Consider the following 13,460-nt stretch of genomic DNA (forward strand, 5'->3'; position numbering starts at 1 on the left):
GAAGCAGATTTGATTTTATGTACATCGCTAAAACAGCGCCAGAAACAGTAGGCTATTTCCGCCCCATAGGCTAATGCTGTTTTTTTTCCCCCTCCTTTTTTGTCACACGTGCTTCATATCATTGAATATATTTTATTGGCATTAACATATAACCCGAGTTATCTAGTTTCTTTTACTTAGGGGGGAATCTATCCAAACCTTGGAGTTGAAGGTTTAACGTCATGTCAGCACCTCAATTGGATTTAAGTACGCACTTTGCCAATGACTGTTACTCATCTTTTCTTGAATTTCATTAGATTTAAGCATGTGTTTCTTTTAGAAATCTTTTAGCTTTCTTCGTGTTATCGGACAGGTTCTCTTACATGATTATGCAGGTGACAGTAATGACAGTAATCAAGCTTGAGTGTGATTAGTGAAACTGAGCTCAGATTACCAAAAGAAAACTGGCTTGATTATAATTGATGATTTAAAAGAACATTAATATGTATTACTCAAGAACAAAGTGCCTTTTTATAGAACAATCAAGTAACTATACTGGATATATGCTACATCGAGTTGTTATAAAAATGCTATTTATACAAAATATGACTTAAGAGAAATTTGATTTTGTAATTTAATGCCTTGGCATTGAGCCTCTGTTTCTTTTTTTAAAAACTGCTCTATTTGACAGTCAGGAAGTCAATATGACTCCTTTACTAACCCTTTAACAATGCTTTTTATCAGTGTTGCATTCATATAATGAGCTCATTATATGAATTTTAATTCATATAATGCATTCATATATACGAATGCTAATTCATATAATGCTATGAATGCATTATGGATGCTAATTGTTTGCAGTTAGGCTTTCCTAAAGGTTCAGGAGTGTTTTTGACCATTTTGAAGACAAGCATTTTGAGGTCAAACACTAATGTTGCCCTGGTTTGTAGATTCAGGTAAGTCAACTTCTTCAAAACCAAACTTGTTAAATCATGTCTTAACAGACCTTGATTTGTGCACTGATGCACAGTCATGTTGGGACTGAACTGAACAGTTTACCTCCAAACTATTTCCATGGAGACTGGACCTTGACAGTATTGGTATGCAAAATAATTATGAGTTTCTTTCACTGGAACTAAGAGGCCACTATAGGAAGCCATACACCATCCTCTCTTATCCACTAAACTTTACATTTGATACAACAAATCTGTCTTGAATTGACACTATAGAAGTAAACTGCATTGAAACCATTGTACAACTGTAACTACATTCTATTATCCTTATGTTCTAATTATTATTAATAGAGCTACTTAATTGATTATTTTCATGTCTTTTACCTGGGTTCATAAAAGCAGACCAACAGAACGCTTTCAACCAGAAGATGAAAAATATTTCCGGGAATAAAAATGAAATTTGGCTATTTCTAATATCACAATAACTATTTAACCTGTTCTGTACAATGTCAGCTGAATGTCACAGCATATATAAAACAGAATCCGTTTCTGTTTTAATTTTGTTTCCAGCACTATGTGTCATTGTGTGTCTTGTGTTTATTTCATTTCTATTTATATTTCTTGTGCCTTCTGTTCAGTTTGTTTTGTATTTTTCTTCGTCACCTGTTTCATATTTATGGTTGTCACACCTGCATCCATTTAGACTTAATTTCATTAAAGGTAGCCCTGCTTTCACTGAACTCATTGTCAGTTTTTTTGTCTTTCCTTTGGTATTGGCCTGTGCTTTCCTCCTTGTCTCCCCTCAGTTTGCTTGAACTTAAGTTTTATTAGGTTTTGGATTCCATCTGCAATCCAAAGTTTACGATGGACTTTTTTTTTTTTTTTTGCTGACTTCTTCCACAGACATTGTTCAATGTATCTGGACTTGTGTTTTTGGTCAATTAAAAAAGAGCAAATGTTCTGTTGTTTACAAGGTTGTTAATCTCTGAAAAAGAAGTTGATTTGCACTTAAACAAAAAAGTAGAAACAAAAATGCTTTTTTGTTTGTAAAACGTTAAGTCTGCCTACCCATTTTACTTTGCTTGGATGAAGTAACTTCAGTGATACGCTTCTCTTGTAGTTATTGGTCAGTGTCTGTTGGTCTGTGGATAGTTTTCTGAAGTCCTCATGTTTTGTCTGTCGGTTGCTTGAGGGGTTCTTGCATTTCTAAGGACTTTCAGTTTCCTCATTCTGAGCCATTTCTTGGTGGGTTTGCTGGTGGGCTTTGTGTCGTTGTCATGTTGCAGTGTCTGTTCCAGCTTTAGGTATTTTACAGATGTTCTCAGAGTTTCCTCAAGCACTATCTTTCTGTATTTCTGTTCTGCACATTTGCATAGTCATTAGACTATGAGGTGCTGTTTGAATGTCAAGAAAAGTTCATACAATGCTGGTTTCGCAATGGGATGTTTCTAAAAAAAAGAAAAAAAAAGTTTAACGAGACAAGATGCTCTGCATGTCCAGATCCACAATGTACTGGCAGCATCGCTAAGCAGAAAATGGTGGATCAGGTATAATTTCAGTAGTGAACTGAACTACATTTTGCTTAGAAGAGGACAAGGGCTCTTCCTGAAAAAGTGGGTCTCAGTCCAGTTGTTTGGTCTAGACCAGGGTTTGCTTGTATTTACACCAACGCAAAATGTGCAGAACAATGGGAAAATGAACAATGAATGCACCCTGAGCTTGAACTGGTCAGGTCATACAGAAGTAACGCGTCTCAAAACTAGAGCAGAATAGAATCTTTATTGTCATTGATTGAAACATTGTTAAAACAATGTCTCACTTTAAAAAAAATTAGACTATAAAATAAACACATCATTATATTGCACTTTTGCCTTGTGAAAAGTTAACTTCAAGCACTTAATTATAGACATAAAAATACACAAGGTCAAATTCACCACATAGCAGCATTCTTATCTTATCTTATCTTATTCACCATGATGATGAGTAGTGAGTAAGAAATGTTTCTTAGTCTGTTGGTTTTTGACTTTGTAGATCTGAAACATCTGCCCAAAAGGCAGTACATGTCCTGGGTGTGATGTGACTTGGAGGATTTTCTTGATGTTCCTCAAACAGCGAGAACTATAAAGTTCTGGTGGTATTTGCAGAGGTTATCCAATTTCCCGATGGGTGACCTTAATGCTCTATGGAGCTAATTTTTCTGTGCTATTGTGCAGTTGGAAAACGGTGAGCAGAGACAGTAAGTCACTCTTCACGGTGCAACAATGAAAGGACACCAGCAGTCTCTCAGGGCATTTGCTCCTTATGAGAACGTTCATAAAGAACAGTCTCTTTCGGGTCTTCTTCTTCAGGTCTGCTATGTGTGTACCCCAGGTCACTTCTTATGGCACTTTCAGCTCTGTGCTTCACAGTTGTTAGGAGGTTTGTTTTTTTTTTTTCCTAAATGCAATTTGTGGTTTATGACAAACATGTCCTTTGTTCTCTGCCCAGTATTTCAGTTTTAGACTAATTTGTTCAAAGGAAATTATTCAATAAGTTTTTCGTCTTTGTCTGCCAAACATAAATATGGCCTTAATGTATTTTTCCAAGAGAGCAGAGGTTTCCTTCTTGGAAACTTCCCATAAAAGGTGTGCAAGGAGGAGTCCTTACGTACCATTTTTCTGACTGTACAGACATTTCATCTCAACAATAGGAAAAGCCATTTGGAAACTACTTTTAGCATCTTGTGGCCTGCTCTCAGAATACACTGAGAAGATGTTCTGTGCTCACCAGAAAGATTTAAAAAACATTTTGTAAGAAGGTTCTGGAAAGTATTTCCTTCAGTTTTTTTTGTTGTTGTTGTTATTCATATGACTTTAAATATTCCATATCGCTAACACAAATATTCAACATCTACATGACCAAATGTGTTAGAAGAACACATTTGGTCTTCTAACACAAAAATAGAATACCTAGCTGCCACAAGGTATTCTATTTTTCTTCGCATGACTTCATCTCTTGATTTGATTCCATGTCAGTAAAAAAGAAGACATGAATAAAGTGTCACAACGATGCATTGCCCGAAATTCCTCCCCAGAAATTCTCAGAACATGTTTTTATAACTCTTAAAAATGTTTTCAACAGTCTCCCGCATCAGATGGACTTCATTTCTATCCAAAGCTTACCTGACAGACTGCACAAAGATCCACACTCCCTTGTGGACTTCTCTAATAATGCTAAGCAAACACCGGATATCTGGAGCAGCTTTGAAATGGAGGTGATGGATGTCAGTTAGGTTGATAAACAACTTTATTTTCCAGCTCTTCTCTCCAGGATGTGACTTCACTGTCAAAAATTTTGTGTGTGTGTGTTTTTTTTTCACTCACAGAAAATATTTTCTGTATGACTCAAGACCACAATCTAAAAGAGAAACCTGGCCCCTTAGAAAGTTTAAAATATTGAAAGCTGGACCTCTTTAGAATACAACAGATTTGGGAATGGTGAAAATAAAACGGGTGCTTATAAATGCTCCTTTTGGTTAGAATTTTCAGTAAATATCCCCTTGATGTTGATCATGCCAAAAGCTGAGTAACACCCATGAAACAGATTTGGCTTGGAGTGCTGGCACCGTAAACTCTGCTTACATAAGCCCTTCATATGCAATGAAAGCTTCCATCACTTTACATGAACATTTCACCATTTTGGTTTCCAATGATGTTGATGTTTAAAATAAGCTTTTTTTTTTACTTCTTTTTGTCACAGTTTTTCACATTTACCAACTTCTGTATTCATAACAATAAATCATAACTTTAGATGAGACTATTAATAAATCAGTGATGCTCTGAATATCCTCTTTTCATCAACTCAAAAATAACTTTCCACATATTCTCTAGTGTCTGTCTTTTATTGATGGTCAAGGACTCCAGTCAAAAAGCAGAACAGAGGTTCCAGCATGTAGATATCAAATGGTGAAATTTGATATCTACAAGCCACTGAGAACATCAACATCCGAAAGCTGGAAAGCAACATCCTTAAAAACATTGAGTTCAGAGGTGCATCTTGTGATAAGGCGAAATTGAATAGCCATTGTAACAATACTTCTGTCTTTACATTGAGAATCTAGATTTACAATGTGTCGTGATTTGTGTTTTGCTGTGTGTTTATTTTGAGTTTCCTGTGTATCTGTGTCTCTGTGTTGTCCTGTCTCCCCTTGATTAGCTCCCAGGTGTTTCTTGTTCACTGATTACCCCCAGTGTATTTAGTGTCACCTGTGTGTCTGTTCTTTGTCGGGTCCTTGTCTAATGTGCGTTCAGTACTTCGTGTTGCCCAGTCATTTTAACGGTTGCTACCGGCGTCGAGCCCTGGCTTCCGCTCGGCCGTGCTGCCCGTTGCTGGACTGTATTGTCATCATTAGAAGATCATTTATTCATCTTACCTGGGTCTGCTGCGTCTGCCTCACCACCGCCTCATGACATTCTGTTTTTAATAACCTACATGCCTCTGGTCTCAGGAGCTTTCTTCAGTGATTGAGGAGCAAAGCTGCAACATTTTAAACCTTTAAACTTTAAAGATGTCACATCACTATTTACTCCAAGGTTTCTCATATTGATAAACGTAAAAAGAAAATAAAAAATGAGTAAAAGCCATGTAAATTCTCTACTGTCATGAAAAAACTACTTCCTACAGAATTTCTTTTTTTTTTTTAACCAGACATAAAATGTATAAAGTCATCAAAAAATTTCAGAATAACATAAAGATAATCAAAGTAAATGCATGAAAAGGGCAGTTTTCACATGATGATTTTATTTGCTAAATGAAAAACAGCTTTCCCAATCAATCTGACTCAGTCTAAGAATTTCTCATTTGTAGTCAATAAACATGTGTTCCCTTAAAGTAGAAAATGATGTGACCACTTCACTTTCCAAAATGGGAAAGACAAGAAAACTTCCCCCTGAAGGTTGGCAGAAATGCAGAAATGTAGTAAGTGGCTTTTTACCAAAGCTTAAAGACCTTAAAACAGTTTTAATTGTGACTAAAAAGGTGGAACAAAGGTCAAATATTATCTTGCACATATTTTTTGTTAAGTGCAAAATATCTAAATATAAGCTTTATTTAAAAAAGTGTATGGATAAGAATATTAAAAGCCATGTTTTTTTATAGTTACTGACAAACATTAAACAGCGAGGAAGAAGAGGGAAGATGGAAATGCTAAATGTTATGTATGGATTTGTAATTTCTGTCCCTCTTCCTCATCTGCTCTGTTTTACTCTCTGTTACTGGGTGTTTCTCTTATTTCTCAGCGTAAACATATTAGGTCATGCTGCTTTACATAAACGAGGTTCACCCAAGGGCAATGTTTATGATTTAAAGGTGCTGTCCAGAGCCACATCCCAGAAACATTGAATCAAAACCTGTGGACAACTAAAACTTGAGAACAGAGCTTGGAGTGGAAAGTTCTTTCACAATTTTAGACCCACTTTAAAAATAGGAGATCACAGTCCTATTTTTAACAGGTCACAGAGGATTTTCACCCAAGTTGAGCTGGATCGTCACGTGTTGTATATAACACTCAAACCACTCAACAGGGTGCTCATTTTCCACAAGAGAGCTCCCTAAATTATACTTGTAGTCTTTGTAAGGGAACTGAGAAGTCACCAGGGGAGCTAGAAAACAGTGGAAAACATTCAAGCCAGTCTCCACATGGCATAATTCAAAATATCGTAACACTGCAGGGTGACCACTTTGACTTTCTGGGTTTTAAGGGATATTCTACCACAGATGCGACAAAGTAAGTCAGTCAGTTCCTTAACAAGCTGAAGCTGATATAACAGGAGGAGACTTTTACTATTAACCCTCTCACAAACATCTGAGCGCTATCAGCAACGTTTGCATTATAAAAGATTCCAGGGTACCACATGTTGGCTTTCGCTATGTCTAATTCCAGTTATAACATGAAAATGGCTCACATACCTTGGCATGCGATGGGTATTTCATCAAAGGGAGATAGCTCATGTTTGACTTATTCTCCCCTCAAAAGTTTATAGGTGACCTGCATGGGTGGTAGTTGTTGATATATGGTCAGTAAATTGAACACCACAGAATATTTCCTGGGTAACATTATTCATAGGATCACAGCTGCATTAAGGCAATCTTTTGTAAGTGTTATGCTAAGATTCCTGTCTGAATATTTGACTGCATGGCTTAAAATGTCTCATAGGTCCTGTTTTGCTCATTAAGGAAATCAGGAAGCTTTTGAAATAACCCAGACTTATTCATAGTTTTAAATGGCAATTTATGTGTTAATCTGTGTAATCTTATACATATGTTTTCTTCAAGACAGTAATTACATGTTGGACATCTTGAATGTAAAAACAGTTCCAGCTGTTGTAAGTGGACACACATTTCTCTAAGTCCAATTCTGATTGCTTAATGAGCACCTCGTAGCAAAGCTTTCTCCAAAAGCTACTAACTCCAAATGTAGTTCTTAGAATCAAAACACAGAAAGAGAACCAGCATGAAATCATACCCACTCAATTTAGAATAAAACTTCATCAATTTAAGATTTGGAGGTCATAAACATTTTTGCTTACATTATACACTTTGCTATGTTGGTCTAATTTTTATGAAAAATCCAGCCTCACTCGGTTATAACTGCATGTCAAAAACGAACCTATAACTAAGAGACTTTTTGTCTGTGTGACTTTTTGGCCTGAGCAGCAGCTGTTGGGCTGAGATTTCCCATTCAGCCAAGCTGGGATGCTGGGCTGAGAGAACAGAACAACTGCAATGATCCTGTCGGTTCCTTGAGTGAGCCAACAACCTGATTCCAGAGAACGAAGTGGGGAGTCTGATTTCTTACTCTATTCCTAGATTTCTGGTGGTGGAAACTGAGGAATCAAAACGTGGCTTGCCACTTTGAATTCCCTTTCCACACTTTTACCCAAAAAGCACTCCCTCTTTTATCTCCTTTTAATAAAAATGCATGTGTTATAAAGGAAATTTTCCATTTTTCCTTGTTTTTGCAAAGTATAATGTGTGATATTTGTTTTTTTTTTAAGCTTTTTGATTTCTTTTTACATAGCTGAATTATTAGGAAATAAACTTAAGTGTGTTTATAATACAATAGATTCTTGATCCTGGCAAGTATTAGTTCCCATTGTTTTTCCTAATATAATGAAGCTGATATTTACATAGCTTAAAGTGTACCCCTGCTACACTGTTATCCGATGGATGCTTCTGTCTTTAAATGTGAGTTTAGCCAAAATCCTTGGTATAAAGATAATGAGAGGGAATATTGAGGACTGTCCCAGGATGCAGGTTGCCTGTGGTTTGCTTTGTTTAATGAAAGCAAACCACAGTAGAGATTCAATCAAGCCTCATTTAATTCAGTAGGCTAAAACTTATCCCTAGATGTGTATTTTGAACTCAGAGCTGAGTCATATTATGCAAATTTTAGGTCTGAAAGTAAAAAGCTGGGCTAAAGTACTTGACTTTTTAAAAAATTGAGATATCAAAAAAGATGAAGGAAAGTTAAGTAAATTGTACTTTTAGGCGAATACATGAGTGCTCATTTGCCTTTCGTCATGTTTTTTTTCACAGTTAGCTTTTCATTTCTGAAAAGCTAACTGTGATTACCTAAGATGCAATCATTAGGTAGACTTCCAGATCCTCATGTTCATTTTTGTACTTTGACTTATAGAAGGACTTATGGCAGACCATACTGAGCAAGAGCTGTGAGAAATGTGGGTTAATGTTTTAGGGAAATAGGTGTCTTAACAAGTTTAAAAATCAAAAATAGAGTGAGACAACAGTCATCAAAAACTCCAATGTGTATGCAGGAAAAGGAGCATGACCAGCATTATATGAGAGAGGGAATAAAGTGAGGGTGAGATTTCTTCTGTGGAGAGGAGGAGGAGGAGGAGGAGGAGGAGGAGGAGCTCTGGCCTTGGGTCCCTGGGCACAGAAGGTGCTGCAGCATAGCTGAAGCTCCTCACCCTTTACAACTTCATCCTGCATTGTTGCTCATTCAGGTGTGCTAAACAGGGTCATGCTTGAGTCAATAATTAGCATCTGTTCTGCAGCCAAGGTTCTCACACCAGCGGTGAAGAGCTCAACAAAGGTATTCAAAGAAAATGTGTAACACTTGTACTTCCCTGGAGTCTGAAGTTTTTCCTAAAGTTTCATTTGTTCTACATTCTGTTTCTTTGAAAGTCGTTCTTCAAAGGTACACAAATGAATTAATCAAAATAACTTCTTACAATGAATCTTTGCTTTGGAAAAGTATTCCTATCACTTTGAACTTTTCCACATTTTATCACAATAAAACCACAGATCTGTATGTACATTGATTTTATGAGGTTGGCCAATGAAAAGGAACATACAACTCAAAGTTCAAAGAAATGTAAAATATGAACGGCATGGGGGTGCATATACAGAAGACATTTATGTCAGATGTCATTTACAGAATTTGTGTAATTATTGGTGAAGACATCAGATGTTTGATAAAGTCGTTAAGAACTTTAAAGCAGGTTTGGATTCTAAAATAACCTCTCAAACTTTGATTTATAGGAGCCATCCATTGAAAAATAGAGATGCTGCAGAGCTCCACACCTCAGATGGGAGGATCTGTTAACATGTACTCTACAAATGTGGCTTTCACAGAAGAGTGGTAAGAAGAAAGCCCCTCTTAATAGAAAGTCCAATTCAAAGTTCACCACTAGCCATCTGCAGGGTGCAACAATGAGTAACCAGGTGCTCTGGTCAAATTTCTAGCCTAAAAGGAATATGCTTTTTGTGGAGGAAAACTAACACTGAACACTACCCTGAACATACCATTCCCACTGAAATCATGTGTCACTTTATGGTGAAACATGATGGTGGAAGACTCTTGTTGCAAGAATGCTCTTCAGCTAAGACTGAGTTCATTGAATAAAATGAAAATCATGGAAGGAAACCTGTTGGAGTCTTCAAAAAACCTTGAGCCTGGGTTGAAGGTTTACCTTCCAGGAGGACAACAACCTGCAGTAGCTTAGACAAACACACATTCAAACATGTGTTTAAGAAAGTCTCAGTCAAAGTTAGGACCAAAATTGAACTGAGAATGTGAATGAAGATTTGAACATTGATGTTCATAGATGCCCTCCATCCACATGATAGAGTCTGAGTAGATATGCATGTTGCTTCATAATTTGTTAGTAATTCATACATTTCTCCTGGGTCCTCCTCTGGGTCTCCTCCCAGTGGGTTGTGCCTGAAACACGTCACCAGGGAGGCGTCCAAGCCAGATGCCACATCAATGTGGAGAAGCAGCAGCTCTACTCTGAGTCCCTCATGAATGACCAAACTTCTCACTCTATCTCCAAAGGAGAGTTCTTTTGATTTTTCTTTTCCAAAAGTCTGTACAAAATACTTTATATCTTTAAGCTGTAACATGCAGAAATGTGAAATAAAATTAAAGAGGGATGAAAAGTTTGGCTAAGCAGTATATATACAGTATATACCTTATAGAACCACTTCAACACATAAAAGTGTTGTTATAAAATGGACCACTAATGACAAAGTGAGTATGTAATGCATTATCAAGTAGTTATCCAAAGTACTTATTTTACAAGAAATAGATTTTTCAATATTGTTCATTTTAAGTTAGCAACAAAAAAGTATAAAACTGATCTGGTATATGGAGGAAAATACTTTTATAAAAGGATTTCCACACATTATTGAACAATAAGATAAATAAAAATAAATAAATAAAAGAATAAAATATGGAGTCGATAGCAACCAAAATAAATAAATAAAATAGAATATCTAAAAGGGGCATACTGTCCAAAATAAGAAGAGAATGTACCCTACAAAGAATTAAAACACGGACACAGAAAGGATAAATGCAGTTAACAGGAATGCTATGTTCCAGTCAGAATGTTTTTTCTCATTATTGACTCCAGGTTTTGTTGCTGGCATCTTCATCCTTTCCACACACTGACATTTTTAAGCATTCAGGGCAAATTACTGAGATACAGCCATGGCTTCCTGCAAAAAGACATACTTTCAGTGTCTAGTTAGGATTAGAATTGGACATTTTCTTGTGTGGAAGAACTGGAGTCTAACAGAGAGAGGAGAAACCCTGACAAAGTATTACATGAAATTTTGGCTCCTAAATTTTGATATATATATATATATATATATATTTTTTTTTTTTTATTTATTTTTATTTAAATCTTATTTGGCCAAGGAAATGATGGCTGCAGCTTGTTGGTAACAAGACAACCTGAAAGCAAAGTTGTTGCAAAGAATGACACACTATTTTTATGTATGTCAGACTTGTTGAATTTCAAATTTCCATTGGAAACCAAACTAGAACAGTGAGTTTAACCACATCTTTGTCTCAGCTGTTTTCTTCCCTTTAACCTTCGTGCGATCTTAACATTCTGTTTACTCCCCTTGTCCTACGGGTGATAAATGACCCACCCTAACAAAAGCCCCAAAATAAAATAGCTTACTTGAATTTGAAATCCAAAATCTATTGTGCATAATGAAACAATCTGTTAATTATCAATTCAACTCAATTTAATTCATTTTTATCATGTATTTTGTCTTGTTACACAACAACAAAAGACGATCAACAGTATTACACTTTTCTTTTCTTTTTACAACAAACCAATTGTCATAAGTTTTCTTTTACACAATAAAGGTTAATTATTGTAATATATAAATGTGAAGTAATTACTTCTGAATTAACTTTACTGAAAGGGAAAAAAGTCAAGAATCTGTACCTTTTGTCAACAATTCATTCTTTTATACTGTTTAGAACGTCACTTATGAAAATACTTCCCTCATACAACATCCTTCAACATGAACAGTGAACATAAAATGTTCAAAATCTTATGTTTAGCATCCTGCAAAATTATTTTGCAGGATGTCAAATAATTTTGCAAGATTTATGTTCAAAATCTTATGGTCAATATTCGAAACATCTACTCACGGCTTCAGCAAGGAATCAACTAGGGGTACTTTGATTTAAGGCACCTTTATATCTTCTAAACTGAATTTGTTTTTATGTTTGAGATTGATTTTTGTTGTGTTTGGGAGCTTGTATGATGTGAAGGGTAAGCTGCAGGTGCAGGTCAAATACAAGTTCAATTCATACATCAATCCAGTTTATTTGATGTGTGTGTGTGTGTGTGCGTGCAGGCGTGGGCGTGTTGGGTGTGTGTGTGTATGTATTAGAGACAGTTTTGTGTGACCTTTGGGTGTGTAGGTGTGTGTGTATGTTTGAGAGACAGTTTCTGTGTGACCTTTAAACTTTTTTCTGCTGTTTAAACGGTTTTATAATTCACGGGTCAGAAATGACCCATAAGACAATCCTTGTGCCCTAGTGGTGTACAGCCCAAATGGAAACATAAACAAAAACAAAGTATCACTTTTTCTAATGATGGGGTCAATTTAGGAAAAGTCATAAAATTTCAAGTTGGAAAAAGATAGTTTAAACAAAGTATCACTTTTTCTAATGATGGGGTCAATTTAGGACAAGTCATAAAATTTCAAGTTGGAAAAAGATAGTTTAAGGTATTTTTTATACAGCTAAACATGCTCATGGGTCACTTTTGATCTGCAAGACAACACAAGGGTTTACTACACTAAAACATTAAGAACCAATGCTCAATGTGTTCTAAAACAGACAGCAGAAAGTCCAAGAAGCTCCATTGGAGACAGACATGCATACCAATCGCATCAATCCAAAGTAGTGAAGCCCAGCCACATGTGCTGTTAATTCCACCGCTTAGTTAGACATAATTTAAGAGGAAAACATAAAATTTCCTCTTCGAGGAAAAAATCCAGTCATAAAAGAAAGGAATTTACTAATGGTAGATGCTGAAACACTATCTTTGTTCAGTGAAAGGACTGAGTTTAGGTTGATGGGGTGAGTTAATACTCTAGAGAAATATGCAGACAGATGATGGTTTAGACTCGCATGCCAAACTATTATCTTATCTCCTCCTTGCACCTCGGTTTAATGGGACTGACGAATGTTTTAACCTCAGAGTAACCCGAGGGAAGACTAAACTCTGAAACAGGCTCCTCTTTAAAAACTAAGAGCAGCAGAAATATCGTAATACAAAATTTAATTAGACCAATGCATGCCTTTCCTTTCAATTTCAGAAACCAAACAGTGTTCTTAAAAAAACAAAGTTTAATCCAGGAATCTGGAAGCTTGTGCTATGTGCTCCTGTTTTCCCCATATTCCCGCAAACTCCACAAGGGTCTTGTGTTGATTTATTGGAGTGTTAAGCACCCGAATGTTTATGCCTTGTTCCCTGGATGACACCATCTGCTACTAATCTGTATTTCCGTCATCGTCTGCATACTGCAGAACTGGAACTGCTTGGGACACAGTCAAAGATGGAGACACTGATTTCTCAGTCTCATTACCTGTGTGGCTCCATCTGGATGTTTTTCCAAGATTTCCAACGCTGTTGGGCATCAGTTATATACATAGCAGTAACATTTTCTAATTTCTGTCACACACATTTAGTGGCTGCTAAGGGTATGTAGTAC

This window comes from Xiphophorus couchianus, chromosome 22 (genome assembly GCF_001444195.1).
Source record: "Xiphophorus couchianus chromosome 22, X_couchianus-1.0, whole genome shotgun sequence".
Lineage (NCBI taxonomy): Eukaryota > Metazoa > Chordata > Actinopteri > Cyprinodontiformes > Poeciliidae > Xiphophorus > Xiphophorus couchianus.